This window comes from Malaclemys terrapin, chromosome 19 (genome assembly GCF_027887155.1).
Source record: "Malaclemys terrapin pileata isolate rMalTer1 chromosome 19, rMalTer1.hap1, whole genome shotgun sequence".
NCBI lineage: Eukaryota > Metazoa > Chordata > Testudines > Emydidae > Malaclemys > Malaclemys terrapin.
In genome coordinates, this window is record NC_071523.1 from 17,257,089 (window position 1) to 17,278,087 (window position 20,999).

Consider the following 20,999-nt stretch of genomic DNA (forward strand, 5'->3'; position numbering starts at 1 on the left):
TTTTCCTTCAGACCTAACTTCTTTACTCTCTATGCACCACTTCTATTGTTACCATGATACCTTTTACCCTCAGCAGGACAGTTACTCAATTTCACATAAATCAGAATGGCAGTGCTGCTACATGGGTGAGGTGGCAGAATTTCTAAAACAGCTTGTATCTTTCAAGATACTGAATGCAACTTCCCTAGGTGTTTCTGGCATCTGTTGGCCTGGAGCCTCAGATACTCATTTCCTTATAAAAATGGGAGCTTTTTTATTATGAAGTAACATGCCAGAGCTGTATATATTAGACCAGTCTTCAAAATTTTACATGTATTTTAATTTTTTTGGTAGTCACCTCTTCTTTCAGATTTGATGTTAAACATTGTTGTAAAATTTGTGGGTGAGTTTGTTTTTGCCCACAAGCTACAGACTTGCTGCTGTCTTGATGCAAAATGAGATTTGAGTGGCATTCTTACCACTTTGTGGTCCCATTTTTTTGTCCACACTGAGTCAGTTTTTTTGGCACTGTTTTCATTTTTGGTATTCCCTTTGTGTTGTATAACACAAGTATGTTTTGCTGCCACTGTTTTCTTATTCATTTCTATCTTTCAGAGAGCTCTTTGTCAGAGTTGTGAGTTGTCCTGCAGAAATATATGGGGTTGTGTTTTGTTGTTGTTGTTGGTTTTTTTTTTTTTTTTTGGTGACATCAGCTCCTTGATGTCCATGCCATGTTTTAGTTTGTGCCTCAGCTGCTAGCTACAGCCTCCCAAGGGAGCCAGTACCACCCGTGCCTGGATACATGAGGCAGAGATGTGAAAGGGAGAGAACAGGATAACCAGTCTTCCATTAAATATTTGCTCTTAATGTTCAGGCTGATCCTGCCTATTGTCCTGGTGTCTAGTGGTATTCTAACAGCAGCATCAGTGGGAAAAAGGGAAAGTGAAAATGTTTCATTTCATACCTACTGCATTGTAAAGCATAAAGAATTACATGCTGAGGAAGCAAAAGAATAAAACCCTGTGAGTAATGCATGTCTTTTTTTATAGATTTTATGTACCTTCATTGCTATTGCTGTTATGAATTGAAGCCATTGGTGCAGTATGTGTGTGCATGTGGTGCAGTAGATAATAGAAGTCAGCATTTTGGTTATCATGTAGTTGCTTTTCCTACAGTCCTCCTTTGCAACCATAGATTGTTACAAATACAGATATCGCTGGTGCCTCTGCATGTGTAGGGATGTGGCTGAAAGAGCTCTGAGAAATGTTGACAAAATTGGAGTGAAAAGACTTGGATTTTTTGGGTGATAGATTTTAGGAGAACAGAAGATAGGAGTATGCAGAGTGAGTGATGCTGCTGAAAATAAGGGAGATTAATGAAGGAAATGTATCCAAAAAAACCTGACGGTATGTGTTTAGGGCCTATTTATTATAAGATTGAAAACGATGCTCTGAAGGTGTAAATCTTTAAATTAGCAAAGGCCTTTTTTCATTTTGCAGTGTAGTGAATTGCTTTAGCTTGTTATTGAATAATGAAATATTTTGTTTTGAATTAGAGCATTCTGTGTAATGTTATGGGAAGAAATGTGCTGGTACACTTTTTTTGTTCTGCATTGCTACATCTGAATAAATCAATATTATGTTTAATGATAAAAAATTTATCTTGATGTTGGACAGTTAATACTAATGGATTTTAATGATTTCACTTGCCATTGTTTTTCTCTCAATAGAGCAATGAAAGGGACAGATCACTTTGATTAAAGCTTTTAATATGATATAGCATTTTTATACAGTAGTATGTTGGTGCTTATGGCATTACCATGATAGCACACTGATAATGTTTGTTATTGAATATCGATGGTGATCTTTGCTGAACTTCCCCCCTAACCCCCCTAACCTCCCCCCCCCCTTTTTTTTAAAGACTAGATTATGTCATGGATGTTTGATATTCTTTGTTTATCTGCTCAATTTTTTGATGTTAGCTTTTGATTTGGTTACTCCTTTTCCATATTCTCTCTCTCTCTCTCTCTCAAATTATGTTTTAGGGCTGAATGAGGTATTTTATTAATCTAATTAGTATCTGGCTTGTGAATTTATTTTAGATCTGAACATATAATTTTGCTGTATGTTCTGCCTAGTGCAACACAATAGCTGTAAAAGGCTTGTTGCGACAGTTGTGTGGCCTGTAAATATTGTGCTAGCTCACAAGGACAGGTTTTTCCCTTCATTTGTTACTGTATTAGCAGCAATGATTAGGTTATTCAGAGCACGTGAACCAATCCCATCCCCCAATGAAGAAAGGAACTATTGCGACCATAGAGACAACTCTGAAGACATAGCTTGGATTGCACTGGGTAATTCATCTGTTTTGAAACTAATTAATAAAAAACGCTCTTTATTGGTTGAAATGGCAGAAGGGGAAAACTAAACTGTTTTTCTTGTAAAATAGATATTTGCTCAGGATTTTAAAAGAGCTGTGTCATAGTTTCTCAAGAATGTCTGAAATCTCTGCCTCCATCCTCCTAATGTGTACCACATACTTTTTATTGCATACAGTTTATGTAGATTATGAGAAATTAAAATATGGATTGCCACAGGGGTGGTAAATCTTAAGAACAAGAATTGTGGTTTAAGTCCATTATTTATTTGATTGGAATTATTTAATTCCAAAATTTTTATTAAAACTGAAACCCTAATGAGGAAATAAAAGAAAGGCTTTGGGGTTTTTAATGACTATGTAGGTGTGAGATTTCAAAGCTCATATTTTATTTTGATTTTTGCTCTTTTTCCTTTAGTTTATAATGCTAGATTCTTACCAGATGTGTACATTTCAGTCCATAAACTGTAAACAAAACTGTATTTTGAATAAGGGAAGCTTCAGTTAAGCTAGTTTAAGGGCTCAACTGGGTGACTTGGCTTCTTTCTCATTTTCTCTGTCTCTCTCTGCTAACTTAAGATATAAACAATAGCTGCATAGGGAAGTGCCACTTGGCTTTAAAAACCTTCTCCCTTCTAAGTCTCTCTCAATTCAATTTCCCCGTCTTATCATTTGTCCTTCCAAAACCACTCCATCCATAAAGGTAGATAGCTGTCTCTTAAATCTAAACGTTCATTTTGGCTGGAAGGAGTTATTGACAAAGTTGATCACAGTGGTGAGTATTTGTTGGGTGACTCACTGACCACAACAGATACTTGCCAATCCGTTAGACCTATTAGAGCATCTTTTTTTTTGTTTTAGTGTCTGTAAAGAGATTTGTATAATCAGCCCTCCAAATGACAATTTCAAGGTTAGTTGTTAAAGGATATCGTTTGTCTGAAGGTCTTTTTTAAAACCAACTGCTGTTACATGTTTTAGATCTTGATAACTTTTTGTATTAAGCCACAGGAACATCCAAAGGCCTATGAATAAGATGAATAGGGTCTTCCAAGCACAAAGGCCAATGTTACATTGCTATCTGTGTATTTAAAAAAAAAAATTGGGATTCTAGGCTTGGCTAATTGGAAATAGAGACCATTGCAGAAGCTGAAGATTGAGAGTTTGCTGCAAATGACTGACCATTAAAGAATTTGCTGCCAACTGAGACTTGTATAGCATTTAATCCTTCAGAAGGAAACTAGTTGTAGGCATGTTAAAGCAGTGAGCAATTCAGAAGTATGGAGGTGTTGCTCTAAAATAGCTAAGTCTGGCAAATACACATGTTTAACAGATTAGAAATGTTTATTATAGTCTAGGACTTAACTTAACTTCTTTTCCTTGGTTAGTTATTGGGAGGGAGGGGAGTTGAAATACTGAGAAGCCAGATTTTGACCAGAGAAGTACCTGATTCAGGTCTCTCAGATTCCAGCACTAATACTTCAAATCCATAAATGTTTGTTTGAATTATTAGCTGGGGATAAAAGAGAAGTTTAATGATAATACTACAAGAGTTTAGTACAACCCTCTTTATTTGTGTTTGTACAATGCTGAGCTTATAGTCACCACTAAACAAATAATAAACAAGAATATAATATTAAATGGTGCAGTGTTCTTGACCCACACTTCGAGACAATTTATGTCCTTTCACTAACAGGGATTGGGGCAGGTACAGGCGAATCTTTGTTCTCCAGATTTTCAGCTTTCATTTAAAAGTCTCTAGCTGTTTGTGGTTATGAAGAAAATTTTCAAAATGTGAAGCAAGTGATAGAGATGTCCACTTGATTTTTCAGAGAGCCTGAAACAATAGCTCTGAGAGGTGTGAACTTCCCCATTCATTTCAAGCTCAGGGACAAGTGATGAGACTTTAAATGAAATACTGTTAACTACTTCACTGTTCTTTTTTAAATGCTTTAATGGAGAGGAAGGGTCGCATTATGAATCTCTATGCAGCGTTTCCAAAGTGTATGTGGGGAGTGGCTAGGGAGCATGGAATATATGCAAATTAAGAGATCTAAGTCTCTAGAAGCATATGGTGAGGTTGCCGTGATGGTGCAACTGGTTTCATTTTTGTAAACTTGGGTGGAAGGGGGATCATCTTTCAAAAGTATGGGAAACACTGTCTTAAGTTATAGTTGTAAGTTGTCTATTTTAAATCTTCAGATTGTGATTCAAAATTTTAATATCTGAGGGGGGAAAACATGCTAATTTCTACACCTTCTGTTCCACAAGGTCGATAAATGGAAAGGTACACAAGATTCCATAAGGTAGGCTGTAAGCAAGTCTGAGAAACCATCAGAAACACTTCTTGACACATCAGTTTCTTAGGTCAGGATTTGATACTCGTCCAATATCATAAAAACTTAAGTGGGTGGCAGTATTAAATTTGCTATTAGAATCTATGTATCATCACATCAACCACATTAGTCCAAAACTCTCCATGGATATGTTGAATAAGCTTATAAAATATCTGAGCTGTTACAGAAGAGATTTAACTGCCATTTGGCTATGTAGTGTTTTAATAGAGTTTTTCCTCTTCATATCACTTTACAAATATTAGCTACTTTTCATGATATACTTTTGAAGTAGATAAATATTATCCCCTTTTCAGAGGTGAGGAAACTGACAGTTGTTTGAGGCCACAGAGGGAGACTGTCAGAGCTAAATTTTAGTGCTCTCGAGTTCTTGATTCCACACAATACTACTTCAGAAAGTCATGTACTGTTTCTAGAACTCTGGCTTAATACAAATTCATATTTTCAGTTTAATATTTTTAAGTTTTCCTCATTTAAAAAAATCAGAATCAGGTCATATGCTGAGGTATTTTGTGAGCAGTTTAGTTCAAATTAGAAGAGTTCCACGTTAAAGATTGAATGTTTCTAGTCTGGTATCTGAAATGAGAACAGAAATCGTGATAAAAATATAACAGCTGAATGAATGCCTATACAAAGTTAATTTTAATTTCAATTAAGTCCTTTAAAAGTGGCTTTTCCTGCCTATTGGTGTACTAACAATAAGGTGGGTTATTACAGAATCTCTTAGGTTGTGCAAGGCATCCTGTATTCAGATTACATGAGTTATCTGACATGAACTTGCAGTGTGATATAGCTGCAAAGATGATCAATGCAAGTTTTGTGTACCTGGGCAAAATAACACATTTTTGAGCAGCAAAATAATCATAGAAATGTAGGGCTAGAAGGGACCTCAAGAGGTCATCTAGAATCATCTAGTCCAGCTCCCCTTTGCTGAGGCAGGATAAAGTATACCTAGAACCATCCCTGACCTGTATTTGCATAACCCAGGTGTGGCCAAGCCGGGGCTTTTGAGCTGCATGTGGCTCTTTTACAGTTAGAGTGCAGCTCCTGGACCCACCCATAAATCCCCATTCTCCGCCTACCAGACTGGGGGCAGGGGAGCTCAGCGCTTCTGCCCTGTGGTGGGACTAGGGGCTTCAGAGATGACTGGGGAGGAGCACAATTTAAAGGTCTCTCCCCGCCCCCCAACAGCTTGAGTCACATCCTCCACAGGCATTTCTACCCCTTACCCTCAGCTGCCCCTCCCTTCAGCTTCCAGGTGTTAGCTCTGCAGGGAGAGGTAGCAGCAAAGAGCTTGGAGCTGCAGGGAGTACTCTTGAGGACATTCTGCGCCAAAAAAATAAAAATTCTGCACACAATATTTTAAAATTCTGCAAAATTCTGCTAATTTTATTTGTCAAATAAAGGTGGAGGCTCCAGCATGGCATTGGAGAGCGCAGGCCACTGGCTGCACTGAGGTGGAAGATCACTGTGCAGCTTCCCCCACCCCCGGACACGAACTCAGTGGTGAGGCTGCACCCAACCCTGACACAGTGCAAGGACTGAGCCTGCCCCAGTTATACCCCAGGGCCCTGCCCTTCTGTGCCACGTGCACCAGGTGTGGGCAGGCAGGCTCAGCAGGACAGGATCCAAGTGTGGAAGGTCTTAGTGTGGGGGGATCCAGATGTGGGTTGAGAGGTGTCCTGTGTGGGGCAGTCTGGGTGCGGGGAGGCTTGTTGGCTATATGAACAGGGGCTTGTTGTGTGTGTGTGTGGGGGGGGGGGTTTCTGGTTGCAGTGGTAATGGGACTCTGCAGGGGGGTCCAGGTGAAAGTGGTTGAGGCTCAAGAAGGGGGTCTGAGTGTGGGGGTATAGAGCTCCGCAGGGGAATATGGGTCTCTGGGGGGTCCAGATGCAGCTTGTTGGGGTTGGGTGTGGTGGTGGTGGATCTGGGTGCAGGTGGCTCATTGGGGTGAGCCAGGTGCAGTGGAGTGGGGCTAATTAGTGGGTCAGGAGGTTTGGAGTAGGGGGAGATGAGGCGGGAGGGTCTGGGTATGAGAGGGTCCGGATTCACAGGGATTGGGAAGATGGGAGAGCAGTTCCCTATTCCCTCCCCCTGCAACTGAGGAGCGATGGGTGCAGGAAGTAGGAGGCTGGGTAAGATTGCAGAGCTTCCTTCATCCGGCGGAAAAATCTGGGGGTGGGTCTGACTCAGCCCCAGATGCTATGCAGGGAAAGAGGAAGTCCCGTCCTGCCCAGCCGGGACTAGCAGCTGAGCCCAGTCCTGCCTCCTACCCCACAGTGATTTACCTCTCTGCCAGCTGCCCTGCGCCCCTGAAACATATTGCTGGGGAAGGTTGCATGACTGCTTTTTGGCTTCCCTTTGCTTCCCTGTCAGAAAGTCATTTTTATGCAGGGAAGCAAAGAAATCTGCAGGGGACATAAATTCTGCACATGTGCAGTGGTGCAGAATGCCCCCAGGAGTAAGGGAGGGGCTGCTGCTTTAGCTCTGCGGGGAGAGGCAGCAGCAAAAGCAGCAGCTCTCCCTGTAGCTTCCAGGTGTTTGCCACTGCCTCTTGCCACGGCCACAGCTTCCAGCTTTCTGGCTCTAGCAGCTGCTGTGCAGGGAGGGGGCCTGGCCACACCATCGGACTGAAAGGGGTCAGTTAATCTTGGCAAAAATGTGGGGGGCACAGAACTGCACATGCCCCCCCCATTCTTTGCCTCTGGCTTCTGCCCAGCGGGGATGGGGGTCTCTGTGCCTGCTGGGGCTCAGAGCTTCAGCAGGACTGGGGCTGAAGCCCCAAGACCCAGCAGAGGAGTCCTGCAGGGATGAAGCCCTGGAAGGTGCGCCCCCGCAGGGCTGAAGTCCCAAGCCCTGGAAGGCGCACCCCTGCTCTCAAGCTTCTGAGGATTGTTGTACGCAGCTCGGAGGGTCAGTAAGTTTGGCCTCCCCTGGCATAATCTGTTCTTAAAAACCTCCAATGACAGGAATTCCACAGCCTCTTTTGGAAGCCTATTCCAATGCTTAACTATCTTTATAATTAGAAAGGTTTTTCCTAATATCCAACCTAGATCTTCCTTGTTAATAACTTTTTGTCCTGCTTTCTGCGGATATGGAGAACAGGTGATCACTCTCCTCTTTATAGCAGCCCTTAGTCTTCAAATATGCTATCAGTCTTTTTTTTTTTTTTTTTTTCAAGACTAAGGAAAGGTTAAAAAAATTGACAGGTTAATAGGCCAGGTTTTCTAAACTTTTTACCATTTGTGTTGCTCTTCTCTGGACTCTCTCCAATTTGGCCACCTTTTTTTAATATATGGTGCCCAGAACTAGACCCAGTACTCCAGCTAAAGCCTCACCAATGCAGACATAACAGAACAATTACTGCCCAAGTCTTACATACAACATTCCTGATAATACAGAATATTAGCCTTTTTGGGCTAAAGCAGGGTTTCTCAAACTTCATTGCACTGTGACCCCCTTCTGATGATAAAAATTACTACAAGACCCCAGGAAGAGGGACCGAAGCCTGAGCCCCCCTGCCCTGGGGAGGGTGTAAAAGCTTGAGGGCTTCAGCCCTTGACGATGGGGCTTGGACTTGGCCCCAGCAAGTTTGACAGCCCTGGCAACCCCACTAAAACGCGGTCAGGATCCACTTGGGGTCCCGACCCACAGTTTGAGAACCGCTGGGCTAGAGTGAGGAGAATCGTTAAAACCATTGGCTGGAAGATAAGGACATGCTTCTCCTTTTGCTGATGCACTACCTATTGTGTATCAGCTTATTGCAGTGGGAAAGAGAGGACTTCTGTATTTAAATACTCTTTGATATCCTTCACAGCATAATTATTTTTGCTTACTAGCATAATGCACAGAAAACATGGTACATTTTCTCTGGTTATTGCTTACGTAGTTTTTATCATGAGTAAGATAGGATAAGTAATTCTTATATTTAAGTGGTCTATTTAAAATCTCTGAATCCAAGCACATTTAGACACAACAATAGACCTGTAAGCAACTTACTTTTGGTAAGTCAACATCCAAGTAATCTAAAGCCATTTCTTGGCACTGTTGTCTATTTGGTTCTTTATTTCATCATATTAGATGCATCCCCAGAAGAATATTTGAGCTCCATACAAACTCTTTAACCCTACAGGAAATAGCAATGCACAATTATAAGTCCATCTTTTAAATTCTATTTTCAGTGTTTTTTATAAAATTGTAGTGAGAACATACAATTCTGTATGCAACTTGAGAAACCTTTGTTGCTGGTTGCTGAAGTTTAGTAACCAAAACACAATTTTAAACAAAAGTCTGCCAAACAATCATTAAAATATCAAAGTAAACACAAAATTAAACTTTTCTTCCTACCCTGGAAAATTAAGCATAAACATCCCGCAGTAAGTCATTATTCAGTGTTTCTTTACACTGCTCTAGGTGCTATAAAAATTAAAAATACAAACTTGATTAATTGGCTAGACAAAATATTGGCTCATTTCAGAAACCGTATATAGACTAATGGTCTACAGTATGGATCCTTGATCAGTTTTTAGGTTTTGCAACTGGATATGTTTCCAGCCCCAAATTGCAGCAAATATTATTTTTATTCTTTAGAAACTTCTGAGTTGATCTGGGTCATTGAACCGTATTTCACAATATGTTATCATGCCATCAGTTTTTCAGCACTATTCTCACTGATTTCACTTGGAGTTCTGCTTAAAAATTGATGGCATGATATGGCCCATATATATTTTTTTTAATTCACAATTATCAGAGTATAAAAGTTTATTCTTCATTTTCTAATTTAAACATGCAAGACCACCGAAGAAAGTGATTTCTTTGAGACCTAATCATATAATGAACATCAGGAAACATAAATACTTTGTGGTCTCTTAAAAAGTTCTTCTTAGCTCTGACCTGCCAAAAAAATAATTCAGTTTTTATCAGTAATAAAAATAAAGTTTGCAATCGTGTTTGTTATATTTTTGACAGCCGTGATAAAACAATTTTCCTTCTGAGTTAATCTGGTCAGAGTGTCGTAGAATTCCATAAGGTGTGATGTAATTACCTTTTCAGGAATGAGGCTTTATGGCTCACTCAAGATGGAATGGTTGAATAACAGAAAGGATATATTTTAAGAAGGGATGAAGCCCAGTGATATCTGAGTGATAAGGGTAACAATGTGCACGGTCCAGGAATAGGGAGTTATGGAGCACAGGAGGCAGGGAGCTCATTTTTATGATGATCACCACCACTATCTTTTGGAGTCTTTTGCTTTTGAAAGGCACACTTTTTGCCACTGAGCCAGCATCTGAGAACATTGATAGCTTCCACAAATTAAGATTATACATATAAAGTATTCTGCTCTTTCAAGCCTCTTGTGTAGACCTAATTTTCAAGTGTGTGTAGGGAGGGGAGAAGGTGTTTGGAGCATCATCCCAAAAGCATTTTAGGTCTGACAGTCTCTATTATTAGGATTTGACAGCGAACACTCCAGATAAGTGATTTTTCCAGTTAAGGGACTTTGCCAACTGCTAAATGAATTTCACCATCAAGCAAGTATAATGTGAAAAAAATGTTACTGATGTAAATGATTCTCAAAATGCATCAGATTGATCAAGGAAAGAGTTTTTTTCTATAAGATTGATAATACTAACAGCAGCTGAGTTTTACGACACTCATCTTTCCTGCCCCACTTGTCCGAGTCCAGAAAAAAAAAAGTGTAAAACTTTGGCAGAGGTTTAAAAATAATGCTATAGCTTTTAAGAATGCCTGTTTGTTTGAAAGATTAATAGTATCCCACAATATGTGTACTATCAAATGTGTTTACAATCAATTGTTAATTTATTTTCCCAACAGGTAATTAAATGTGTGGATCCAACATTATTGTGATTTACATTACAGCAGCACCTGCTAGTTCCATCATAGTTCAGTTTTCGTCCGTTCCCATTATATTTTTAGGAGGATTTATAGCTGAGTTAAATAGAAAATCTAAATGGGGGGGAGTGAATTGATTTTCTTAATTTGTTTTCAGTTGGTCCAAATCTAGGGTTTTTCCTTTATTGAATGTACAAGTCTATGGACACACAATGCTAATCAAAATTACAAACTAAAAGGGGGGGAGGGGAGTAAGCTTGTCCTTATGAGTAAACAGAGAAATACCAAGATAAGTGCCTAGAGAAGAAAGTCAATATTATTAAGAGATGTAGTTCAAAAACAGGTTGTGCTATAAGACACCAAAGAATCAGCCTGTGAGCTGCTTCTGTATCTGGAATTCTGTAGTTACTGTTGGTTTTGACTGTAGGAAGGGTACACCATGGTCTTGGAGAAGTAGCTAAATGACTATTGGGAGATTACATTAAGAGGAAAGATTCATGGATTTGGATTTTTTGGTAGGAAAAGAGATGACTTAATTTGTTTTGGGAAAGGTCTAGGGAACATTTGAAAAATAAAAAAGCCGAAGAATTTAGGAGTAAATTGTCAGAATTGCTTCAGGGCAATGGTGACGCACCTGTGAATTAAGTTACTGATGAGGTGACCTGAACCACAGTGTATAAATAAATGCAAAAGGCCTCTAGACTTGTTTCAACAAGGTGTTTGGAGGATTGATGGAAAAGTCGAGTTCAGATATACCAGAAAGAGCAGGTATCTTGAGCTACATGGGTCTTTCTCCTGTTAGGATTCAAACAGCAGATGCTATTGGGTATAGAATTGGCTGCTATAAATAGTCTAGTGGCTGGAGTAGGTACTGTATCCTCTTATTGCCTTGAATGCGTACCCTTGGGATATAGGAGTGGATGGGAGGGCTCCATGTAGTGGGAAAGGACTCTCACGTTTTTCTTACATACAATCAGTGATTTACTGAATTATGCAGTATATCTAATGTTTCACTTCGCAATTCTGTAATATTTAAAGCATACATTGTAGTCAGGTTAATTTAGTCAGATGAAATAATTTTATATAATTCCTTTGGATTTTCTTCAACAATTTGCAGATGCCTTTTTCGCTACTAGATTTGGTCTATGAATTTTGTTATTTAAAAAAAATATCCTGGAACTTTGGAAATAATTTTTATAATATATTCCAACTCACTCTACATTCATTTTACATGAGATTAATCTCTGATGTGAATATAAATTAAGCTCTGGATATAGGAATCTCCCCTGTATAAGAGTATAACAAGAACAGCTTTGGGCTTGCTTTGTAAAGAAAAACTGAGAACAAAGAGAAAATTCAATACAACATGGGGAGGGAAGGGAAAGTCAAGGTCACATCTTATAGTATTGCTTCATTTTTGTTCAGCAAGTGGAAATAAGTTGCAAATTTCATCTGAAAACCTTTTTGTTCCACATCAATTTATAAGAATGCAGTAGATTGTGAAATGTCTTGTTTCTTTGCTTTATTCTATTTTTTTGGGTGTTGCTGAAAGTAGTAACTTAACAAGTATAGGCTACAGGTAATTTTATCATCTTAATTTGCACTCTGCGTCCTTGGAGTTTGCAGTGTTCTCACTTTAAGAGCTCTTTGAAGCTTGTTTCACATGGCAAGTTGACTCAGTTCAATAACTAAATGTTTTATATCTTCAAATACTGTCTTTTCATTCCTTTATAAAAGTGATTGTTTGCTAATTCCTAATATTAAGTAAATGCAGTCTAATTTTGTTTCCGATCTGTGCCCTTAGTGTTTCTGACCACATCCTACTCTGTTAATGCTTTTTCTTTTTGTATCTATATAAATGTAATTACCTCCCATATAAAAGGTATGTTTCCAATGCTGATTTTTATTTATTTATTTATTTTTAATCTGGAACAATTTATAAACAGGAGGGGGATGACCGTTCTGAAACATGATCACATAAAACACTGGAAACCATTCTCATTGTTCTGTCATGAGAGGCTTATTTCTTGCATGGAAGTGCATTGTTTCTGCTAGATTGGATTTGTAAAATGCATTTCAACTGCATTTTGATTCACTACAGACTTGTCTTATTTTCTGTGATAAATTAATCCTGGATTAATTGGGTGAGGCAAGGTACAAGGAACAGTTCAGACGGCCACAGAAAATGTTTCTACCTGACGTGATTGTGATATGTTGTCTGGACAGTGATTTGACAAGTCGTCTTTATTTTGAATACTGGCATATTTTAAAATTTGATTTGTACATTTTAATGTAACATCCCTTTTATCAGTGAAAAGAGAGAGGCCCCTCTCAGGTTCTCTGAATAGTAGCAATAAAACACAAAACAAGCCTAGCAAATCTGCAGTTGCAACAAAGAACGGATTCTGGAGGCCTCTTGATTAAGTTCATGATGCACTGCTTTAGTTTTATTGACCATTACATTTCAGCATTGCAGGAATAACAAAGAAGGTGAAGAAAGCTGAGTGGCGAACATTTATGGGAAGCAAAAATAATGAAGGGGCCAACCTTGAGCTATAGAGATTAGCAAGAAAGGCAAAAATATACAGCCTTTACTAGCATTTGTAGAGTATCTTCTTTGTGAAAGAAGCTGTTGCTGGGTGTTAATTACAAGGATAAAATAGCTGGAAATAACCATAGCAAACACAGTAGTCAGAGAAAGAGTGAGCACAAATGAAAATGGAACAGTTAAAATTGTGGAGATTTGTTGAGAAGCACTGCCAAATTTAGGAATGACATCATAAAAAGCAATCAGTAAAGTATGTAATAAAAAGGAAAAAAAACAAGATTAATAAGACTTTTAATTATCGCTTATAAAATTTTTTTTGTATTATAGCAAGTACTTAAAGAAATATTTGTTTACGCTGAATGACAGAAGATGAACAAGCTTTTCTTTTGATTATGGTGATTAAAAACCACTTTCTCCCAAAAGCAAAGTGTTTGCAGGGGTAGACGAAATATGTACTTCATATTCAAATGCTTACTTTGTGGGATCTGTAAATTGTTGAGAAATATCTGGTAGAACTTTTTTCCACTTGGAAAACTTAAAAGCTATGTAAACAAATGTATGTAAACCTAAAGCTATTGAAACAAAACAAAAAAAATCCTAGATAAGTGTAAACTCTGTCACTTGACAGTGCTGATTTTAGGAATGTTCTAACTTGAGAACCATGTACACGTTCTGCTATGCATAGCTATCCCCTATACATAGCTATTCTATGTGGACCATACCTTGGTCCTAGTGAAGTCCAAGGGAATCAGGATTTTGCCCTCTATGGTACTTTACGTGAAGCGATGTCTGCTGTATCTGTAAATGAACATGTAAGGGCTAGACTCTGGCTTTTTCCAATGTATATGCTCAAAAAGCGTTAGTAAATTGAATTGAAGGATGTTATAAAGTTGAAGGTGTTCACACTGCCTGGACTCTCCATGTGCTAGTGTCAGGTGACACAGCATCTTAGAATATGCATTCTTCTCCATTCAGTTAACTTGTTCTGGTGGCATGATTGATTGGTGTCTGCCTTGCAAGATTGTCTAGAATAGGGGCATAAAATGATGTCTCTGCACTATTAATTTGAGCCAGCTGTTTATGGAGATGGAGGGGTAAAAAGAGACAGAATTTGATCCTTATAGTTTTGAATAAAACGTAACATCCTGGCTTTGTAAGAGAGTCCAAGGGAGGAGAAATGGGGATAAAAAAGAAACAACCTTATAAATCCAACTTTCATGTTTGGACTAAAATGAAGTAATGCAATAAATATTATTGCACTTTTACCATCTGTAGTTGTTGTTTTGTCTGTTTACAGAATTATGGCACGGCATTAAATATTGTGTGTATGTATATATTATAAATCTAGATACACATTGAAGGGCTGTCTTGTTGATATTTAACTGTATCCTATTCCCCAAAAAATGAATTGTATTTAATTAAGGATTTTCAGCACACTAGTTTTTTGTAACCTCACATTACCAACAAAAAAGGTTGCCATTAACATGGCATTATCTTTAAAATAAAAGCAGCCACAAAGAGTCCAATCCAGTACCCACTTAAGTCATTAGTCTGCCGTTGAGTACATCTGGTGTTGAATCAGGGTTATAATGAAATTCTAAATGTTAATGCAAGTAACAACGTTTCAGTGAGCAAAATAATCTCTCAAACCAAAGAAGCATTTCTGTATTATACGCCACTTGTGTGATGGACATATCTCTAGGCAGTTTTCCACTTGTCTGGACAGATAAGTCTAACCTTAGGTATATTTTTGCCCAGCAAACAGTGTTTGTCCATGATTCATTTGAAATGTGTGCTTGTGAATTTTACTGATATAATTAAGCCACTGTAACTTTTTATTTAGTAAGCACCTCTGCCAAGGCAGTTTGCTGAACAGTAATACAATAAATGTTACTACTCTGTCTTAATTTGTTTGTTCAACTCTTTTGGAATAATAATTCTATTGGCATCTTTCTACAGCCAAGTGTGTGTAGTAGTAGAGAATATATTAGTTATTATTTCATATCCCAAAGAATCCATTGCAAGGGCAATATAAAGTTCTGCCGTCCCTGATGCATCAATCTGGAACTGCTGAGTCAGCCAGACACACAATGAAAATGGCTGACTGAAGTACCACTGAAATTGCAATAGAATTTGATTAGAGTTACTCCGCGTCCTCACTTCCTGTTTCCATCTTGCATTTCTCAGAGCAAAAGAGCAACTTAGGCTTTGCCTACATGATCAGTTATGTACCATTTTAACTAAATCCGTTTAGAAGCTGATTTAGTTAAATCAGTGCAGTCTCTTTGAGTGGGTACACTAACTTCAGTTCAGGAGTGCCTCACATTGATTTGCGTTCTGTCACTAAGGAATCAAACTGGGCAAAATTGATGTAAATCTGGATATAGAGTAACTGTTACCAAAGTTATGTGGTGCAGTTTGATTGGTGCTTCTGTCTGCTGCTTGCATTGTGAGTTACTGACCCAGTCATTCCGGACAGCTTGGAGATTTAGTTACATTGGTACAACTTTCTTTTGTAGATAGTCCATAGAGATTCAAATAGTACAACTTGTAGGATGCATATCAATCCGCTCATTTTGGCCTCCAGTAGGTTACTTCAGTGTCTCTATAAAATAACAGATATATAGAGGATGACTTATGTTATAAGGAACATCATAAAGTCATAACTTATTGCAGATACAGTGCATCATTCTGGTATTCTGATATTTTAAAAAGTTAAATTAAGAACACTTTAAAATTAAACAAGACACTTACATCTACCAAATTACTAAAATAGATTAAATCTTTAATTGTGTAGTAGCCAATTCAGAGGATCTAAACATGTGCACGATGACAAGGCCCATAATTAAGGCACTCACAAAATTTTCTAGTTTATGCAGATTTCCATAGATCGGAGCCCAGGAATATTTTAAGTGACTTATAGATATTCAAATATGCAGAATATTAATGTATAACTTAGTAGGTTTCTTAGGTGCTCTGCATAATGATTTTATGCTTTTAACTGTAAAAGTTGAAAGGGCAGGATTGCTGTGTATACAGCAGTGTAAATGAATTAAGACTTGCTGATATCTTTACGTGTTATTGCAGCATACTGGAATTATACCCCTTAACATTACATTTTTAGTGCAGGGACATTTAAGCCCTTTCTATGCTAGGTTTGTTTGTCAAAATTTTCCCACTGGCTAATCTCTATCCATGAAGCCCGTGTTTAAATTATCAGGCATTTTCGTGTCAGTTACTTCATAATATTCCAGTCAATTTTCTTGTGCTGTACTATTTAGCTTTCTTTAGTATAAACAACCACCTTTACAACTCACTGTCTGTGACTTGAAGAGGCACATCTTACTAAAGAAATTTAACGCATCATTTTTCACATAGATTGAGTTTGGTAGCAATGCTTCTCATTTTTTAAAACAAAATATGTTGGATTTAGTTGTTGCAGTGGGTATAAAAGTCTACTGTTATTCCTCTATTATATATTCTTTACTAAATATGCAATTACACAACTATTCTTCTGTTTTTTTTAACCCATTTGTATTTTTTATGATGAACATGTTCTTCTTCGAGAGATGTCCCTGTGGGTGCTCCACTACAGGTGTTGGTGCGTCCCTGCGCCTTCGCCCGGAGATTTTTGCAGCAGTACTCATAGCGGCCACGCATGCTCAGAATCTGCCCCCCCGCTGTGACTCTAGGGTAATAGAACGCATGCGTGGCCGGTCTCCTCAGTTCCTTCTCAACCGTCCCCGGCCTGAGACGGAGCTCAGCAGACTCATTAGAGAATCCTTCACTATTGCCTTAATTATCCTTTAGAAACCAGTTTTTTCTGTCAGTTTTCTCTGTTAAAATAGTTACTTACCCAGTTTATCTTAAAAAAAAAAAAAAAAAAAAAAAAAAAAAAAAAAATTTCCTGTCAGCCGCGGCTATGCCGGGCTCCACCGGTTTCAAGCGCTGTGCTATTTGTAAGGAAGCTATCCCGTCATCGGACGGGCACTCAAAGTGTATAAAATGTTTGGGGGAAGCTCACATTCCCCAAAAATGTGCCCACTGCTGTAAACTCAGCTCCAGGGCACGGAAAGACAGGGAGCTTAAACTCAAACTGCTCCTGCTTCAAAAATCTATCGGGTCAGTTTCAGACCCAGGCATTGAAGCCGGCTCCGCTACCCGACACAGCCCCCCCCCCTCAAAAAAGCTCAAGAAGTCTACGAAAAAGGGGCACCTTTCCTCACCGAGCAAGACTATGAGGCATAAAGTTTCTCCAGGCAGATCAACGATCTCTCTGCCTGTGATTCCTCGCCTCAGCAATTTTCACGAGCCAGGCTCCTCCGGAACAGCGCAAAAGCCGCCTGAGGCTTCAGCGCCGCCGAGAAGCTCCGGTGCCGAGGCATCAGGCTTCCAGTTGCCTGCCTCAGGGACGGCACCGTTCGGCACCGCGAATGAGACGGTGCCGACATTCTACAGCACGCCTCACCCGAGGCAGCCCGACATTTCTCGCCCGGCACCGACCGCGGCACCGACGCCTGCGGGGCATTCTGACACACAGATCACAGCCAGAAGCCCCGATCGCAGGAATGCTCTTGTGCAGCAGCCTCTGTCGGCTCAGCTTTCATCTCCCGCAGGAGCTGCTTTCACTCATTTTACCCAGACAGCTGATCTGCTAGTATCACCTACCTTGCAGTCTCCGCTCATGAATGCATATTCTGTTTCGATGCCTGAGTCAGGATCTGAGCAGTTTTCCTCCAGGGAGGAGGAAGCAGATCCACAGGGAGTTTTTTCCCCATATCATGACTCCCAGCCCCGGACCCAGAGCAATAAGGGCTATGGAAATACTACCTCATCCCACTCTCAGGACCCTGCCCCTTGGGGGATGAACCCCTGGATGGCACCACCTATGCCCTACCCGCCACCATGGCAATACTGGACACCATGGACATCATACCCTCGGGAACACATGCCCCATGGCCATTCGACCAGGCGCAACACTGATCCAGTGCCGTCTCCTAATGCATATGCTAGTGACACGAGACGCCTGGCAACACAGCCACGTTCCCAGGATAAACCTAGCCCTTCTCCTGGTCCAACAGATCCGGAGTTAGCACCGGAGGAAGCATTACTTCCCCTTCCTCCCACTCCCTCTGATGAATATACAAAATTCCAGGACCTCTTTAAGAGAGTTGCTAGTGACCTGAACATTAACTTGGAAGTGGTTCCCGAACAACAGCATGAGCTAACGAACATCCTACAGCCCCCTTCTTCCTCCAGAGTGGCACTTCCAATTAACGCAGCCCTTTTAGAACCCGCTAAGTCCATCTGGCAGACTCCAGCGACAAGCCTACCTACCTGCAAGCAAGCGGACAAGAAGTATTTTATTTCTCCAAAGGACTCTGAATTCCTTTTTACCCACCCAGCACCAAACACATTGGTAGTGGACGCTGCGAACCAGAGGGCCAGACAACAGTATTCTCATTCTGCCCCACCTAACAAGGATAGCAAACGACTGGACCTGTTTGGTCGCAAGGTCTATGCATCCTCCACCCTCCAATTTCGCATAGCTAATTATACTGCAGTCCTGGCAAAATACAACCATAAAAACTATAATAAGTTAATGGACTTTATTGATGACATTCCAGAACAAAGAAAACAACAGTTCAGAGCTATAGTTTCTGAGGGCCAAGCCATTTCACGCACCGCTCTCCAAGCAGCCCTCGATGTAGCCAACACAGCGGCAAGATCTACCGCTACAGCGATAGTCATGCGACGGGGCTGATGGCTCTCCTCTTCCTTTTTTCCTCGCGAAGTTCAGAACACAATTGAAGATCTTCCCTTCGACGGTGACAAACTCTTTGCTGCTAACACGAATGAAGTGCTTCATTCAATGAAAGACTCCAGAACAACCCTCCGGTCTTTAGGTCTCCAGACACCTACGGCAAGAAGACGACAATATCGATACCAACCATACCACCGGCCACGTTATCCCGCATTTACACAACCTTCCCATAGACCGCAGGAACAGCAACAGCCGCAACGTCCACGACCAAGATTCCAGCGACGTCGCCCAAACTCTACAGGGGCGCCTCAACCCCCAACAGCTAATAGGCAGATTTGAAAACTTGGTCGAGGGTTTAGAAAGCAATGCCCTCACTTCAGCCGGCACACCAATCTTTGGACACCGCCTACGACCTTTTTTCCAACAATGGAGGAAGATTACCTCCGACAAGTGGGTCTTAGAGGTAGTTACAATTGGATACGTCATCCCCTTCCTCTCCTTACCTCCCACCCACCCACCCTCCCCGTCCCTCTTCAGGGACCCTTCTCACGAGCAGCTACTCCTCCAAGAGGTGCAACATCTCCTTCATCTGGGAGCAGTAGAAATCGTGCCAGAGCGACACAGAGGGAAGGGTTTTTACTCCCATTATTTCTTAACGGAGAAGAAAAATGGGGGATGGCGACCAATCCTCGATCTCAGGCGACTCAACAGATTCATCAAAAAGCAAAAGTTCAAGATGGTGACCCTCAATACCATAATCCCAGCGCTGGAGCAGGGCGACTGGTTTTCTGCCCTCGACCTACAAGATGCCTATTTCCACATCACTATACATCCGGCCCACAGACGTTTCCTCCGATTTACCCTTGGTTCCACACATTTCCAATACAGGGTACTCCCCTTCGGACTATCTACAGCCCCCCGTGCTTTTTCCAAACTTCTAGCTGTAGTCACTGCTCACCTCAGGAGACAAGGGGTAATAATATTTCCGTACCTCGACGATTGCCTCCTCAAAGCTTCAACATTCGACGAGGCGCTCCGGTTCACACGACTCACAGTCGAGTGCTTTCTTTCTCTCGGCCTACAAATAAACAGAGACAAATCCACATTACGCCCCACCCAGCACCTTCAGTTCATAGGCGCAGACCTCGACTCTCGGACCGGGCTAGCATCGCTCCCACCCGATCGCTACAATTCCATAAAACAACTGACCACAACTATTCGCAACAGCCCTCAGGTAACTGCCCGAGACTGCCTGCAACTACTAGGTCACATGGCCTCGTGCACTTTTGTCGTCCAGAATGCACGCCTACACATGAGGTGCTTCCAAGCGTGGCTTTACAAACCGAATATGCATTCTTTAAACAAGACTCTCTCCCTGCCTACTCCAGTCAAAGACTCGCTACGTTGGTGGACCGTCCACTCCAACCTTTGTTCTGGAGTCCCGTTTCTTCAACAGGCTCCATCACGCATTCTGACCACCGATGCATCTATGACAGGGTGGGGTGCACATATGTCTCATCACACAGTACAGGGACTATGGTCACCAACCGAGACCTCCCTGCACATAAATGTACTAGAACTTCGAGCCATTCGCAACGCGTGCCGTCACTTCCTGCCACTAATCAAACATCATCACGTACGCATAATGACGGACAACATTGCTTGCATGTTTTACGTAAACAGGCAGGGCGGAGCTCGTTCCCATTCGCTGTGCACAGAGGCTATGAAGCTCTGGAATTGGTGCATTGTGAACAACATCCGGGTATCAGCTGCTTATCTTCCCGGATCATGAACACCACAGCGGACGAACTGAGCAGACGCTTCCCATGGGACCACGAGTGGGAGATAGACGAGAAAACCATTCACAACGTATTCAGCATCTGGGGTTACCCAACAATAGACCTCTTTGCAACTGCAAAGAACAAGAAATGTCTCAATTTCTGCTCCAGAGCAGGACTGGGCAAACATTCCCTGGGGGACGCATTCATGATCTCATGGCACCGAAACCTATTCTATGCGTTTCCCCCGATACCAGTTCTCAACAGGGTTCTGATAAAAATACGAACGGATCGAGCCAAGGTGATCCTCATTGCCCCATCGTGGCCCAGACAACCATGGTTTCCCTTCC

General features: G+C 40.9%; 1 protein-coding gene and 1 long non-coding RNA gene across 5 annotated transcripts in view; one reads left to right on the top strand and one right to left on the bottom strand.

The window, feature by feature from the left end:
- The window catches only part of PRKCZ (protein kinase C zeta), a 158,890-nt gene that overhangs the window by 36,195 nt on the left and 101,696 nt on the right, over window positions 1–20,999 (top strand). The gene's annotated exons all lie outside the window — the stretch shown is intronic.
- On the bottom strand, window positions 18,703–20,649 carry LOC128826294 (uncharacterized). The gene is made up of 2 exons (XR_008442827.1): window positions 19,863–20,649; window positions 18,703–19,025 (listed from the first exon to the last, which is right to left on the bottom strand). It is a non-coding gene; the product is annotated as an uncharacterized LOC128826294 (long non-coding RNA).